The sequence below is a fragment of the Tachyglossus aculeatus genome, chromosome 4, assembly GCF_015852505.1.
Source record: "Tachyglossus aculeatus isolate mTacAcu1 chromosome 4, mTacAcu1.pri, whole genome shotgun sequence".
NCBI classification, from domain to species: domain Eukaryota; kingdom Metazoa; phylum Chordata; class Mammalia; order Monotremata; family Tachyglossidae; genus Tachyglossus; species Tachyglossus aculeatus.
In genome coordinates this window covers 135,872,354-135,888,873 of record NC_052069.1, presented here as the reverse complement: position 1 = coordinate 135,888,873, position 16,520 = coordinate 135,872,354, and positions in this window count along the sequence as shown.

Genomic DNA, 16,520 nt, shown 5'->3' with positions numbered 1-16,520 from the left:
GTATCCACCCCAGCGCTTAGTACAGTGCCTGGCACGTAGAAAGCGCTTAAATACCATTATTATTATTTTTTAATAAACACCCCCAGTTCCCCCAACTTTGGACTCTGGAGGGAATCTCTCTACAAATGGGGAGATGAATGAGAAGAGGGGAGAAGAGGGAAAAGCCGCATGCCCTCGTGGAATAGGTCACGGGCCTGAGCGTCAGAGGACTTGGGTTCTAATCCTGGCTCCACCGCTTATCTACTGTGTGACCTTGGGTGAGTCGTTTTCCTTCTCCGTAATTCTGTCTCCTCGCCTGCAAAATGGGAAGTCGGGATCCCTTCTCCCTCTCACCCTGGGTGAGACCCGATTATCTTGTGTCTGCCCCAGCGCCTAGTAGAGGGCTTTGCACAGAGTAGGGATTGTCTCTATCTGTTGCCAAATTGCCCATTCCAAGCGCTTAGTACAGTGCTCTGCACACCATAAGGGCTCAATAAGTACAATGGAACGAATAAGCCTTTAACAAATACCACAAGGCTTATGACGATAACGATTAACGACTCTGGGACGTTGTACGGATCTCGGGGAGGAGCAGGAAGAGATCTTAATTCTATTATTAACAGGAATCTTTATTAATTATTAATAATCTTCTAGACTGTAGCCAGGGAATGTATCTACCAACTCTGCTATATGGGCCTCTCCCAGGCATTTAATACAGTGCTCTATAAAAATAATAATTATGGTATTTAAGCGCTTACTAAGGGTCATTCATTGAGTCAGTCGTATTTATGGAGCGCTTACTGTGTGCAGAGCACTGTACTAAGCTCTTGGAAAGTACAAATCAGCAATAAAGAGAAACAATCCCTGCCCACAGTGGGCTCACAGCCTAAAAGGGGGGAGATGGGCATCAAAACAGGAAGCCTTCTATTAATTCTAGTAATCCTAGTAATTCTCATCAAATTAGGAGGCCTTCCCAGACTGAGCCCCCTCCTTCCTCTCCCCCTCGTCCCCTTCTCCATACCCTGCATCTTACCTCCTTCCCCTCCCCACAGCACCTGTAAATATGTATATATGTTTGTATGTATTTATTACTCTATTTTATTTGTACATATTTATTCTATTTTATTTTGTTAATATGTTTTGTTTTGTTGTCTGTCTCCCCCTTCTAGACTGTGAGCCCCCTGTTGGGTAGGGACCGTCTCTATATGTTGCAACCTTGTACTTCCCAAGCGCTTAGTACAGTGCTCTGCACACTGTAAGCGCTCAATAAATACGATTGAATGAATGAATGAATGAATGAATCTCCTAGCAGCATGGCTCAGTGGAAAGAGCCCAGACTTTGGAGTCAGAGGTCATGGGTTCAAATTGCGGCTCTGCCAATGGTCAGCTGTGTGACTTTGGGCAAGTCACTTCACTTCTCTGGGCCTCAGTTCCCTCATCTTAAAATGGGGACGAAGACTGTGAGCCTCCCATGGGACAACTGGATCACCCTGTAACCTCCCCAGCGCTTAGAGCAGTGCTTTGCACATAGTCGCTTTAATTCTATTTGTTCTGACAACTTGACACCTGTCCACATGTTTTGTTTTGTTGTCTGTCTCCCCCTTCTAGACTGTGAGCCTGCTGCTGGGTAGGGCCCGCCTCTAGATGTTGCCAACTTGGACTTCCCAAGCGCTTAGTACAGTGCTCTGCACACAGTAAGCGCTCCATAAATACGATTGAATGAATGAATGAAAACAACTAAACAGGCATCGGTAGGATCAATATCAATACATAGAATTATAAATACACGTTAATATATAGAAATAGAATAATAAATATGAACATCTCTACACAAGGGCTGTGGGGCGGGGGGGGTAGAGCGGAGGGAAGGAGTCGGGGTGATGGGGAGGGGGAGCTGAGAAAAGGGGGGGGCTCAGACTGGGAAGGCCTCCTGGAGGAGGTGAGCTCTCGGTAGGGCTTTGAAGGGAGGAAAAGAGCTAGTTTGGCGGATGTGAGGAGGGAGGGCATTCCGGGCCAGAGGTAGGACGGCGGGACAGGCGAGAATGAGGCCCAGCGAGAAGGTACCAAGCATTGTTCTAAGCGCTGGGGCAGATAGAAGTTAATCTCCTTGTTGTTGTTGTTGTTAATAATAATAATAATAATAATAATGGTATTTGTTAAGCGCTTACTGTGTGCCAAGCTCACATTCTTCATAGGGCTCACTTTCTTCATCCCCATCAAATGCTTAGGGCAGTTTTTGGCATCTAGTAAGCGCCTAACAAATTCCATAATTATCAAGTCACTTAATTTCTCTGGGCCTCTGTGACCTCATCTGTGAAATGGGGATGAAGGCTTTGAGCCCCAAGGGGGGATTCCCTCGTACCTACACTAGTGCTTAGAACAATGCTTGGCACATAGTAAGCGTTTAACAAATATCATTAGTATCATTATTATTAACTTCTCCGGGCCTCAGTTCCTCTCGATCCTCATTCTACAGATGAGGTAACTGAGGCCCAGAGAAGTTGTTAATAATAACAATAATAATAATAATAATAATAATGGTATTTGTTAATCGCTTACTATGTGCCAAGCATTATTCTAAGCACTGGGGCAGATGGAAGTTAATCAGGTTGGACACAGTCCCTGTCCCCCATGGGGCTCCCTTTCTTCATCCCCACCAAATGCTTAGGACAGCTTTTGGCATCTAGTAAGCGCCTAACAAATTCCATAATGATCAAGTCACTTAATTTCTCTGGGCCTCTGTGACCTCATCTGTAAAATGGGGATGAAGGCTTTGAGCCCCACGGGGGGATTCCCACGTACCTACACTAGTGCTTAGAACAATGCTTGGCACATAGTAAGCGTTTAACAAATATCATTAGTATCGTTATTATTAACTACTCCGGGCTTCAGTTCTTCTCGATCCTCATTGTACAGATGAGGTAACTGAGGCCCAGAGAAGTAGTTAATAATAATAATAATAATAATAATAATGGTATTTGTTAAGCACTTACTATGTGCCAAGCATTGTTCTAAGCACTGGGGCGGATAGAAGTTAATCAGGTTGGACACAGTCCCTGTCCCACGTGGGGCTCCCTTTCTTCATCCCCATCAAATGCTTAGGACAGTTTTTGGCATCTAGTAAGCGCCTAACAAATTCCATAGTTATCAAGTCAATTTCTCTGGGCCTCTGTGACCTCATCTGTAAAATGGGGATGAAGGCTTTGAGCCCCACGGGGGGATTCCCTCGTACCTACACTTGTGCTTAGAACAATGCTTGGCACATAGTAAGCGTTTAACAAATATCATTAGTATCGTTATTATTAACTTCTCCGGGCCTCAGTTCCTCTCGATCCTCATTGTACAGATGAGGTAACTGAGGCCCAGAGAAGTTGTTAATAATAATAATAATGATGGTATTTGTTAAGCGCTTACTATGTGCCAAGCATTGTTCTAAGCACTGGGGCGGATACAAGGTGATCAGGTTGTCCCACGTGGGGCTCACGGTCTCAATCCCCATTTTCCAGATGAGGGAACTAAGGAACAAAGAAGTGAAGTGATTTGCCCAAGGCCACACAGCAGACAAGTGGTGGAGCCGGGATTAGAACCCAGGACCTTCCGATTCCCGGGCTCTATCCTCCACCCAGTGCTGCCCCTTAATAAATAAATAACTGATGGATCATGAGACGCCTTATCTGATCTCGCTGTGCCAGGAAGTTGGATTTGGTGGCAGAAGTTCTGTACGCGTTGACCCTGAGCAGATTTCTGATTGTCTTTCGTCTACGTGTGGTCATCAGTGAAAGCGGAAGACAGATCTAAAAATAATCATAATAGTTCTGGGACTTGTTAAGCGCTTACTATGTGCCAAACACTGTTCTAAGCACCGGGGTAGCTACAAGGTCATCGGGTTGGACACAGTCCCTGTCCCCCGTGGGGCTCACTTTCTTCATCCCTACCTCCTTCCCTTCCCCACAGCACCTGTATATATGTTTGTACAGATTTATTACTCTTATTTATTTTAATTGTACACATTTACTATTCTATTTATTTTGTTAATGATGTGCATCTAGCTTTATTTCTATTTATTCTGATGACTGGACACCTGTCCACATGTCTTGTTGTCCGTCTCTGCCTTCTAGGCTGTGAGCCCGTTGTTGGGTAGGGACCGTCTCGCGATGTTGCCGACTTGTACTTCCCAAGCGCTTAGTACAGTGCTCTGCACACAGTAAGCGCTCAATAAACATGATTGAATGAATGAATGAATGAATGAACAGTGTTTGGCATCTAGTAAGCGCCTAACAAACTCCATAATTATCAAGTCACTTAATTTCTCTGTGCTTCCGTGACCTCATCTGTAAAATGGGGATGAAGACTGTGAGTCCCACGTGGGACAACCTGATCACCTTGTATCTCCCCCAGTGCTTAGAGCGGTGCTTGGCACATAGTAAGCGCTTAACAATACCATCATTATTACTATTATTATTAACTTCTCTAGGCCTCAGTTCCCTCATCTGTAAAATGGGGATGAAGACTGTGAGCCCCACGTGGGATAACCTGATTACCTTGTATCTATCCCAGCGCTTAGAGTGGTGCTTGGCACATAGTAAGCGCTTAACAAATACCATCATTATTACTATTATTATTAACTTCTCTGGGCCCCAGTTTCCTCGTCTGTAAAATGGGGATAAAGACTGTGAGTCCCACGTGGGACAACCTGATGACGCTGTATCTACGGCAGCGCTTAGAAGAGTGCTGGGCATATGGTAAGCGCTAAACAAATACCGCTATTGTTATTATTAACTCCTCTGGGCCTCAGTGACCCCATCTGTAAAATGGGGATTGAGACTGTGAGTCCCATGTGGGACAACCTGATGACCTTGGATCTACCTCAGCGCTTAGTACAGTGCTTGGCACATAGTAAGTGCTTAATACTATTATTATTATTTATTATTGTTATTATAATAATAATAATTATTATTATTATTAAGTTCTGTCTTCTCTACTCATGACTGGTGGCCCCTGCTTGTCATGGGGTGGGGGAGACCCCGATTCTGGGTATAGGAAGCCCCTTCCCCCAGTCAATCAATCAATCAATCGTATTTATTGAGCACTTACTGTGTGCAGAGCACTGTACTAAGCGCTTGGGAAGTACAAGTTGGCAACATATGGAGACAGTCCCTACCCAAGGTTTCCTGGGGCTCTGCTCTGTTAAGTGGAGAGAGCCCGGGCCTGGGGGTCAGAAGGACCTGGGTTCTAATCCCCACTCCGTCACATGTTTCCCGTGTTACCTTGGGCAAGTCACTTCACTTCCCTGGGCCTCAGTGACCTCATCTGGAAAATGGGCATTAAGACTGTGAGCCCCACCTGGCAAAGGGGCTGTGTCCAACCTGATTAACTTGCATCTACTTCAGTGCTTAGAATAGTGTTTGGCACATAGTAGGCGCTCACCAAGTACCACAATTATTATTATTATTATTATCCACCCCATCGCTTAGAACAAGTACCATAATTATTATTATCTACGTGTTTAGCGTGAACCCCCTTGGCATCTCAGGCATCCCCCTGCATCTGGGTCAGCTGACAAAATCCACCCCAGATAATAATAATAATAATCATGGTATTTGTTAAGCGCTTACTATGTGCCGAGCACTGTTCTAAGCGCTGGGGTGGACACAGTTTCATCAGGTTGTCCCACGTGGGGCTCACAGTCTTCATCCCCACTTTACAGAGGAGGGAACTGAGGCCCAGAGAAGTGAAGTGACTTCCCCAAGGTCACACAGCAGATAAATGGTGGAGCCGGGATTAGAACCCAGGTCTTCTGACTCCTAAACCCGGGCTCTTTCCACTAAGCCACGCTGCATCTCCATGGTACTTGCTAAGCGCTTACTATGTGCCAGGCACTGTTCTAAGCGCTGCGTTACACACAAGGTAATCAGGTTGGACACAGTCCCTCCCCCCCAGCATGGGGTGCACAGTCTTCATCCCCATTTTCCAGATGAGCTAACTGAGGCCCAGAGAAGTGACTCGCCCAAGGGCACGCAGCAGACACACGGTGGAGCCGGGATTAGAACCCAGGTCCTTCTGACTCCCAGATACCCTCAAGGGATGAATCCAGTGCTTTGCACACAGTAAGCGCTCAATAAATACGACTTAAAGAATGAAGCGTGTGTGTGCACGCACGCATGCCGGAGGTGAGTGTCCGCCTTCCAAGCCCACTAGGGAGGGAGTTTCTAGACTACTAGGGGTACACCCCCACACACATATACCCACACATATCCACATAGGCGCACAGATACCCACATATGCGCACAGATAGATACCCATATAAGCGCACAGATACCCACATGTATCCACATATAATAATAATAATGGCATTTATTAAGCACTTACTATGTGCAAAGCACTGTTCTAAGCGCTGGGGAGGTTACAAGGTGAGTAGGTTGTCCCCCGGGGGGCTCACAGTCTTAATCCCCATTTTACAGTTGAGGTCACTGAGGCACAGAGAAGTGAAGTGGCTTGCCCAAAGTCACCCAGCTGACAAGTGGCGGAGCCAGGATTTGAACCCATGACCTCTGCCTCCAAAGCCCGGGCTCTTTCCACTGAGCCACGCTGCTTCTCTGCACACATATACCCACAAATGTACCCAGATACCCACCTATACCCAGATATGCACACATACACCCACATATAATAATCATAATGATGGTATTTGCTAAGCGCTTACTATGTACAAAGCCCTGTTCTAAGCGCTGGGGAGGTTACAAGGTGATCAGGTTGTCCCGCGGGGGGGCTCACAGTCTTAATCCCTATTTTACAGATGAGGAAACTGAGGCCCAGAGAAGTGAAGTGACTTGCCCAAAGTCACACAGCTGACAGTTGGTGGAGCGGGGATTTGAACCTATGACCTCTGACTCCAAAGCCCGGGCTCTTTCCACTGAGCCACGCTGCTTCTCTAATCCACATATCCACATATGCACACATATATCCACATATAGCTACATATGCACATATACCCACATATGCGCACACATACCTACATATATCCACATATGCACACATACATCCACATATACCCACATGTACATGCATACCCACACATATCCACATATACCCGCACATAGCCGCACATGCACACATATATCCACATATGCACGTATAACCACACATGCACACATATACCCACATGTATGTCCACATATACCCACATATGCACACATGCACACATACCCCACATATGCACACATATACCCACATATATCCATATATGCAGATATACCCACACATGCACACATATACCCACATCATATATCCATATATGTAGATATACCCACCCCCCCCACACACATATACCCACATATGTCCACATATACCCCCATATGCACACACATACCCACATATACCCACATATGCACACATATACCCACCCGTGTGCACACATACCCACCCACATCCACACATGCACACCTCTATCCACACATGCACCCATCCACCCACTTAGATCCACATATCCCCACATATGCACACATCCACCCACTTAGATCCGCATATGCCCACATATGCCCACATATCCCCACAAATACCCACCCATGCACACGTCGGTACCCACACCTAGCCAGCCACATGCACACACGCATTCCGTCTTCCCTCCCTCCTTCCCTCCGTCCCTCCCTCCCCATGGCTGGGGCCCCTTCCCCGGGCTCAGTGCCCGAGGGCCCGGCCGGGGATGGCTTTGGGGGGCCACCGGGCCTGGCAGCTGGCAGGCCACCGGCCAGCGGGCCCCCCACCCTGGGGGAGGAAGCAGAGGCTGGCGGAATTGGGGCGGGGGTCCCCTCTGCCAGCAGGCCCGAATCCTCCCTTTTCCTGCCCCCCGCCCCCCACCCAGTGCCCCATCCCCCCTTTTTCCTTACCTGCCCCGGATTCCTGCTCCTTCTCCAAGAGGCCGAGGGGCTTGGGGGGGGGGGGGGCTAGCCCCCTCCCTGGGATCAGGGGAGGGGTGTGGGGGGGTCCCCAATTCCCCTCCCCCCTGCTCCCAGCCTCAGTGTCAGGCCTGGATGGTGGGTTTGGGGGGGGGGGGAGGCCTAGCCAGTGGGGAGGAGGAGTCTAGGGGCGCTCAGTCCACTCCCCCCAGCCCCGCCCCCCCCCCCAAAAAAAGCATCACCTGCAGGAGACCCCTCCCCAGCTCCCTGGCCAGCTCCTTGCCCGGGCTGGAGGGGATTTGTGGGGGGCTGCCAGGAGGGGAGGGGGGCTGCCCAGGCTGGCTGTGCTGGCCTGGCTCCTCCTTCCCCAAGCCCCCTCCCCATCCCCGCCTTAGGGACCGTCCCCAAACTCCCAGCCCCTTCCTCACTTTACCACCCCCCTCCCCTGGATGCCAGGACCCCCCCTCTCATCCCGATGCCCCCCTGCCCCCTCTCTTTTCCCCCCCTTTTTTGGGGGAGGGGGTCCCGGGGAAAGGGGGGAGGACAGGCTGGACGTTTGGGGGGGCCTGGTGGAAAACCCCACCCGGTCCCTGCAATTGAGGGGAGGGGGCGGGTGGCATTGTCCCCTCCCCAGCGCTCAGCGCAGGGCTTCGCACCTCCGGGAGGAGAAAGGAGGGGTGGCTTTCCGCATTCCAGGCCCGCTCCCTCCCTGCAGCCGGGGGAGGAGGTGACCTTTGGTGACCCCTGGGCCCCCCCAAATAAACGGACGGGCCGGACACACGGGGAAACTGAGGCCTCAGGAAGGGGGGGGGAGAGCAGAATAACTCTGATCATCATCATAAATAATAATAAAAACGAGAATCGTCTAGACTGAAGGGTGGGGGGAGAGCAGAATAGCTCTGATCATCATCATCAATAATAATAAAAATGATAGGCATCTAGGCTGCGAGCCCGCTGTTGGGCAGGGACCGTCTCTCTCCGTGGCCAATTTGTCCTTCCCAAGCGCTTAGTACAGTGCTCTGCCCACAGTAAGAGCGCAACGTATATGATGGGTGGAATGAATGAATGAATGAATGAATGAATGAATGAATAAATGGTACCCGTTGTTAACGGGCCTATGATGGGCAGGCCTCGGAGGGATGCAGAAATCAGCACCATCGTCGTTGGACTGGTTCAAAGTTGGGGGAGATATTAAAGAATAATAGGATTTGTTCAAAGTTGGGGGAGATATTAAATGATCGTAGTGAGGACTGGATCGGTGAAAAGTTGGGGGAGCTATTAAATGATCGTAGTGATGATTGGATTTGTTTAAAGTTGGGGGTGATAGTAAACGATCATAGTGATGATGGGATTCGTTTAAAGTTGGGGGTGATATTAAACGATCATAGTGATGATGGGATTCGTTCAAAGTTGGGGGAGCTATTAAATGATCATAGTGACGATGGGATTTGTTAAAAGTTGGGGGAGATATTAAATACTGATAGTGATGATTGGATTTGTTTAAAGTTGGGGGAGATATTAAACAATCATAGTGATGATTGGGTTTGTTAAAAGCTCAGGGAGGTATTAAATAATGATAGTGATGGTTGGATTTGTTAAAAGTTGGGGGAGATATTAAATACTCATAGTGACGATTGGATTTGTTAAAAGTTGGGGGAGATATTAAATAATGACAGTGATGATTGGAATTGTTAAAAGATGGGGGTGATATTGAATAAATGGTGATGATTGGATTTGTTAAAAGTTGGGAGAGATATTAAATAATAATAGTGACTGGCTGGGTTAAAAGTTGGGGAGATATTAAATAATAACGATAATTGGATATGTTAAAAGGCGGGGGAGATAAATAATGACAGTGATGATTGGATTGGTTAAAAGTTGGGGAAGATATTAAATAATGACAGTGATGATTGGATGTGTTAAAAGTTGGGGGAGATATTAAATAATGTTAGTGATGATTGGATTTGTTAAAAGTTGGGGGAGATATTGAATAAATAGTGCTGATTGGACTTGTTAAAAGTTGGGGGAGATATCAAATAATAATAGTGACCGGATGGGTTAAAAGTTGGGGAGATATTAAATAATAATGATAATTGGATTTGTTAAAAGTTGGGGAGGTATTAAATAATGATAGTGATGACTGGATTGGTTAAAAGCTGGGGGAGATATTAAATAATGATAGTGATGATCGGATTGGTTAAAAGCTGGGGGAGATATTAAATAATGATAGTGATGATTGGATTTGTTAAAAGATGGGGGTGATATTGAATAAATAGTGATGATTGGATTTGTTAAAAGTTAGGGGAGAAATTAAATAATAATAGTGACTGGCTGGGTTAAAAGTTGGGGAGATATTAAATAATAATGATAATTGGATTTGTTAAAAGTTGGGAGAGATTTTAAATAATGATAGTGATGATTGGATTGGTTAAAAAAGTTGGGGGAGATATTAAATAATGATAGTGATGATTGGATGGGTTAAAAGTTGGGGGACATATTAAATAATGATAGTGATGATTAGATTTGTTTAAAGTTGGGGGAGATATAATAATAATAATAATGATATTTGTTAAGTGCTTACTATGTGTGAAGCACTGTTCTAAGCGCTAGGGGAGATACAAGGTGATCAGGTTGTCCCACGTGGGGCTCACAGTCTTCATCCCCATGATAATAATAATAATAATAATAATGATAATAATAATAATGGCATTTGTTAAGCGCTTACTATGTGCCAAGCACTGTTCTAAGCGCTGGGGGAGATACAGGGTCATCAGGTTGTCCCACGTGGGGCTCACAGTCTTCACCTCCATAATAATAATAATAACGGTATTTATTAAGCACTTACTATGTGCAAAGCACTGTTAGAAGCGTTGGGGGAGATATAAGGTGATCAGGTTGTCCCAGGTGGGGCTCACAGTCTTTATCCCCATTTTACAGATGAGGGAACTAAGGCACAGAGAAGTGAAGTAACTGGCCCAAGGTCACACAGCTGACAGGTTGCAGAGCAGGATTAGAACCCACGACCTCTGATTCCCACACCCTGGCTCTTGCCACTGAGCCATGCTGCTGATAATTGGATTTGTTAAAAGTTTGGGGAGATGTAATAATGATGATTATTGGATTTGTTAAAAGTTGGGGTAGATGGAATAATAATGATAATTGGATTTGTTGAAAGTTGGGGTAGATATAATAATAATGATTATTGGATTTGTTAAAAATTGGGAAAGATGTAATAATAATGATAATTGGATTTATTAAAAGTTGGGGTAGATATAATGATAATAATGATTATTGGATTTGTTAAAAATTGGGAAAGATATAATAATGATAATTGGATTTTTTAAAGGTTGGGGTAGATATAATAATAATAATAATAGGATTTATTTTAAAGTTGAGATAGATGTAATAATGCTAATGATAATTGGATTTTTTAAAAGTTGGGGGAGATAGAATAATACTAATAATAATTGGATTTGTTAAAATTGGGGGAGATGTAATAATGATAATAATAATTGGATTTGTTTAAAGTTGGGGTAGATAGAATAATAATAATTGGATTTGTTAGGTTGGGGGAGATGTAATAATGATAATAATAATTGGATTTGTTAAAAGTTGGGGTAGATAGAATAATAATAATTGGGTTTGTTAAAAGTTGGGAAAGATGTAATAATAATGATAATTGGATTTGTTTAAAGTTGGGGTAGGTATAATAATAATAATAATTGGATTGTAATAATAATGATAATTGGATTTGTTAAAAGTTGGGGTAGGTATAATAATAATAATTGGGTTTGTTAAAAGTTGGGGTAGATATAATGATAATTGGGTTTGTTAAATGTTGGGAAAGATGTAATGATAATGATAATTGGATTTGTTAAAAGTTGGGGTAGGTATAATAATAATAATTGGATTATAATAATAATGATAATTGGATTTGTTATAAGTTGGGGAGATGCAATAATGATAATAATTGGATTTGTTTAAAGTTAGGGTAGATATAATAATAATGATAATAATTATTGGATTTGTTAAAAGTTGGGGTGGGTATAATAATAATAATTGGATTTGTTTCGCGCTTACTATGGGACAAGGACTGTCGTAAGCACTGTCCTCAGCGCTTCTCAGCTGTGTGTCTTTGGGCAAGGTACTTCTCTGGGCCTCAGTGACCTCCTCTGTCAAATGGGGATGAAGACTGAGAGCCCCATGGGGGACAACCTAACCCAGCGCTTAGAACAGTGCTTGGCACATAGTTAAGTGCCTAAAAATTACCACCACCACCATCATCATCATCACTGGGATAGATAATCATAATTGGATTTAAGCCCTGGAATGGATGATGATAATAATAATTGTATTAAGCATTTACTATGGACCAAGCACTGTTCTAAGCACTGGGGTGGATAATAATAATTGTGGTAAGTTGTTAAGCACTGTTGGAAGTGCTGGGGTAGATAATAATAATAAATGATAATAATAATAATTGTGGTATTTGTTAAGCGCTTACTCTGGGGCAAGCACTGTTGGAAGTGGGGTAGATAATAATAATAATAATAATAATAATAATAATAATAATAAATTGTGCTATTGAAGTGCTTACTATGGGCCAAGCACTGTTTTAAGCACTGAGGTAGATGATAATAATAATAATAATTGTGATATTTAAGCGCTTACTATAAGGGCCGAGCACTGCTCTAAGCACTGGGGCAGATAATAATAATTGTGGTATTGGTTAAGGGCTTACTGTGGGCCCTTAAGTAATCAATCAATCAATCAATCGTATTCATTCATTCAATCATATTTATTGAGCGCTTACTGTGTGCAGAGCACTGTACTAAGCGCTTGGGAAGGACAAGTTGGCAACATATAGAGACAGTCCCTACCCAACAGCGGGCTCACAGCCTAGGAGGGGGGAGCGCTTACTCTGTGCAGAGCACTGTACTAATCGCTTGGGAAGTACAAGTTTTAAGTAAGCTAGGGTAAGCGCTAGGGTAGATGATAATAATAACAATAATAATAATAATCATCATCATCATCAATCGTATTTATTGAGCGCTTACTGTGTGCAGAGCACTGTACTAAGCGCTTTGGAAGCACAAGTTGGCAACATACAGAGACAGTCCCTACCCAGCAGTGGGCTCACAGTCTAAAAGGGGGAGACAGAGAACAAAACCGAACATACTAACAAAATAAAATAAATAGAATAGATATGTACAAGTAAAATAAATAGAGTAATAAATATGTACAAACATATATTTAAGTGCTTACCATGGGCCAAGCACTGTCCTAAGCACTGGGGTAGGTAATACTACTACTACTACTAATAATAATTGTATTTAATTGCTTATTATGGGGCAAGCATTGTTCTAAGCTCTGGGGTAGATAATAATAATAATAATAGTAATATTTCTTAAGCGCATACTACGGGCCTGCACTGTTCTAAGTGCTGGGGTAGATAATAAACATAATGATAATAGTAATAGTGGTATTTGTTAATCGCTTACTATGTGCCAAGCATTCTAAGCAATAATGTAGATGATGATAATAATAGTAATTGGGTATTTGTTAATCGATCAATCAATCAATCGTATTTACTGAGCGCTTACTGTGTGCAGAGCACTGTACTAAGCGCTTGGGAAGTACAAGTTGGCAACATATAGAGACGGTCCCTACCCAACAGTGGGCTCACAGTCTAGAAGGGGGTGACAGAGAACAAAACCAAACATACTAACAGAATAAATAGAATAAATATGTAAAAGTAAAATAATAAGCGCTTACTATGCCCCAAGCACTGTTCTAAGTTCTGGGGTAGATAACAAGAATAATAATTGTGGCATTTGTTATGCACCTACTATGGACTAAGCACTATTGTAAACTCTGGAAGTAGATAATGATAATAATAATGTGTGGTATTTGTTAAGTGCTTATTATGGGCCAAGCACTGTTCTAAGCACTGGGGCAGATAATAATAATAATAACAATTGTATTTGTTAAGCACTTACTATGTACCAAGTTTTGTTGTAAGTCCTGGGGTAGATAATAATAATAATAGTCATTTTAATAACAATAAATGTGGTATTTGTTAAGCACTTACTATGGGCCAAGCTTTGTTCTAAGTCCTGGGGTAGATAATAATAATAATAGTAATGTTAATAACAATAAATGTGGTATTTGTTAAGCACTTACTATGTGCCAAGCACTGTTCTAAGCTCTGGGGCAGATAATAATAATTGTGGTATTTTAGCGCTTATTCTAGAAGCTCCCCCTTCTAGACTGTGAGCCCGCTGTTGGGTAGGGACCGTCTCTATATGTTGCCAACTTGGACTTCCCAAGCGCTTAGTACAGTGCTCTGCACACAGTAAGCGCTCAGTAAATACGATGGAATGAATGAATGAATAAGAAGAAGAAGAATTGTATTTGTTAAGAACTTACTATGTGCCCAGCATTGTTGTAAGCACTGAGGTAGATAATAATAATAATGATAATAATAATTGTGGTATTTGTTAAGCACTTACCATGGGCTAATTCCTGTTCTAAGCACTGAAGAAGATAACAACAACAATAATAATAATAATCCTGGTATTTCTCAAGCGCTTATTATTGGCCAAGCACTGGAATTGATGATGATAGTAATAATAATCACTGTATTTGTTAAGCACTATCTATGGGCCAAACATTGTTCTGAGCACTGGGGTAAATAATAATAATAATAATGATGGCATTTATTAAGCGCTTACTATGTGCAAAGCACTGTTCTAAGCGCTGGACACTGTGGTATTTTTTAAGCACGTACTATAGGCCAAGCACTGTTCTAAACGCTGGGGTAGATTATAATAATTGCGGTATTTTAGGGCTTACTATCGGCCAAGCATTGTTCTAAGCGACGGGGTAGATAACAAATGCCACTATTATTATTTTTATTATTATTATTATTATTAGTATCTACTCCAGTGCTTAGAACAATGTTTGGCCCATAGTAAGTGCTTAACAAATTCCATCATTATTATTATTATTATCATGGGCTTACTGTGTGCCAAGCATTTCTCCAATCGCTGGGGTAATAATATTAATAATAATAATGGCATTTATTAAGCGCTTACTGTGTGCAAAGCACTGTTCTAAGCACTGGGGAGGTTACAAGGTGATCAGGTTGTCCCAAGTGGGGCTCACAGTCTTAATCCCCATTTTACAGATGAGGTCACTGAGGCACAGAGAAGTTAAGTGACTCACCCAAAGTCACACAGCTGGCAATTGGCGAGAGCCAGGATAATAGTGATAATGATAATTGTGGTATTTGTTAAGCGCTTACTATGTGCCAAGCACTGTTCTAAGAGCTGGGGAGGTTACTAGGTGATCAGGTTGTCCCACATGGGGCTCACAGTCTTCATCCCCATTTGACAGATGAGGCCACTGAGGCACGGAGAAGTGAAGTGACGTGCCCAAGGTCACCCAGCTGAGCAGTAGCGGAGCCGGGATTAGAATCCACGACCTCTGACTCCCAAGCCCGGGCTCTTTCCACTAAGTCACGCTGCTTCTCATGGTCATGGGTTCAAATCCCAGCTCCTCCACTCGTCTGCTCCGTGACCTTGGACAAGTCACTTCACTTCTCTGGGCCTCAGTTCCCTCATCTGTAAAAAATGGGCATGAAGACTTCTTCTTCTTCTTCTTATTCATTCATTCATTCCATCGTATTTATTGAGCACTTACTGTGTGCAGAGCACTCTACTAAGCGCTTGGGAAGTACAATGTGAGGCCCATGTAAAATAGGGACGGTGTCCAATCCGATTAGCTTGTATCGACCCCAGCGCTTAGTACAGTGCCGGGCACATAGTAAGTGTTTTACAAACACTAAGAAAAAAAGGAGAAGCCAGGGACCAGATGCTCTAGACTGTAAGCTCACTGTGGGAAGGGAGTGTGTCTCTTTATTGTCATATTGTCCTCTCCCAAATGCTCAGTACAGCAATCAATCAATCAATCAATCGTATTTATTGAGCGCTTACTGTGTGCAGAGCACTGTACTAAGCGCCTGGGAAGTACAAGCTGGCAACATATAGAGACAGTCCCTACCCAACAGTGGGCTCACAGTCTAGCAGACAGCACACATTAAGCGCTCAGTAAGTACGATTGAATGAATGTCGTTTGTGCTGTTATATTGTCAATCAATCAATCGTATTTATTGAGCGCTTACTGTGTGCAGAGCACTGTACTAAGCGCTTGGGAAGTAAAAGCTGGCAACATATAGAGACGGTCCCTACCCAACAGTGGGTTATTGTCCTCTCCCAAGTGTTTAGTACAGTGCTCTGCACACAGTAAGCGCTCAGTTGAGTAGGGACGGACGCTATGTGTTGCCGATTTGTACTTCCCAAGCGCTTAGTACAGTGCTCTGCACACAGTAATTGCTCAATAAATACGATTGACTGACTCAAAATGCCCTTTGGCTTGGTACCTGGGGCCTTGATTCCTACCCCCTGCTCCCTTCCCCTTCAGCCAAGGTTTATACGCCCCACTCCCCGCCTTTGTTGCTGCTTAGTACAGTGTCTGGCACATAGTAAGCGCTTAGTAACGTCATTATTATCATTATTATTACTGTTCAACCACGCTCTACTCTTCTGCATGGCCTGCTGTTGGTATCTTCCTCCTTTTATTCAT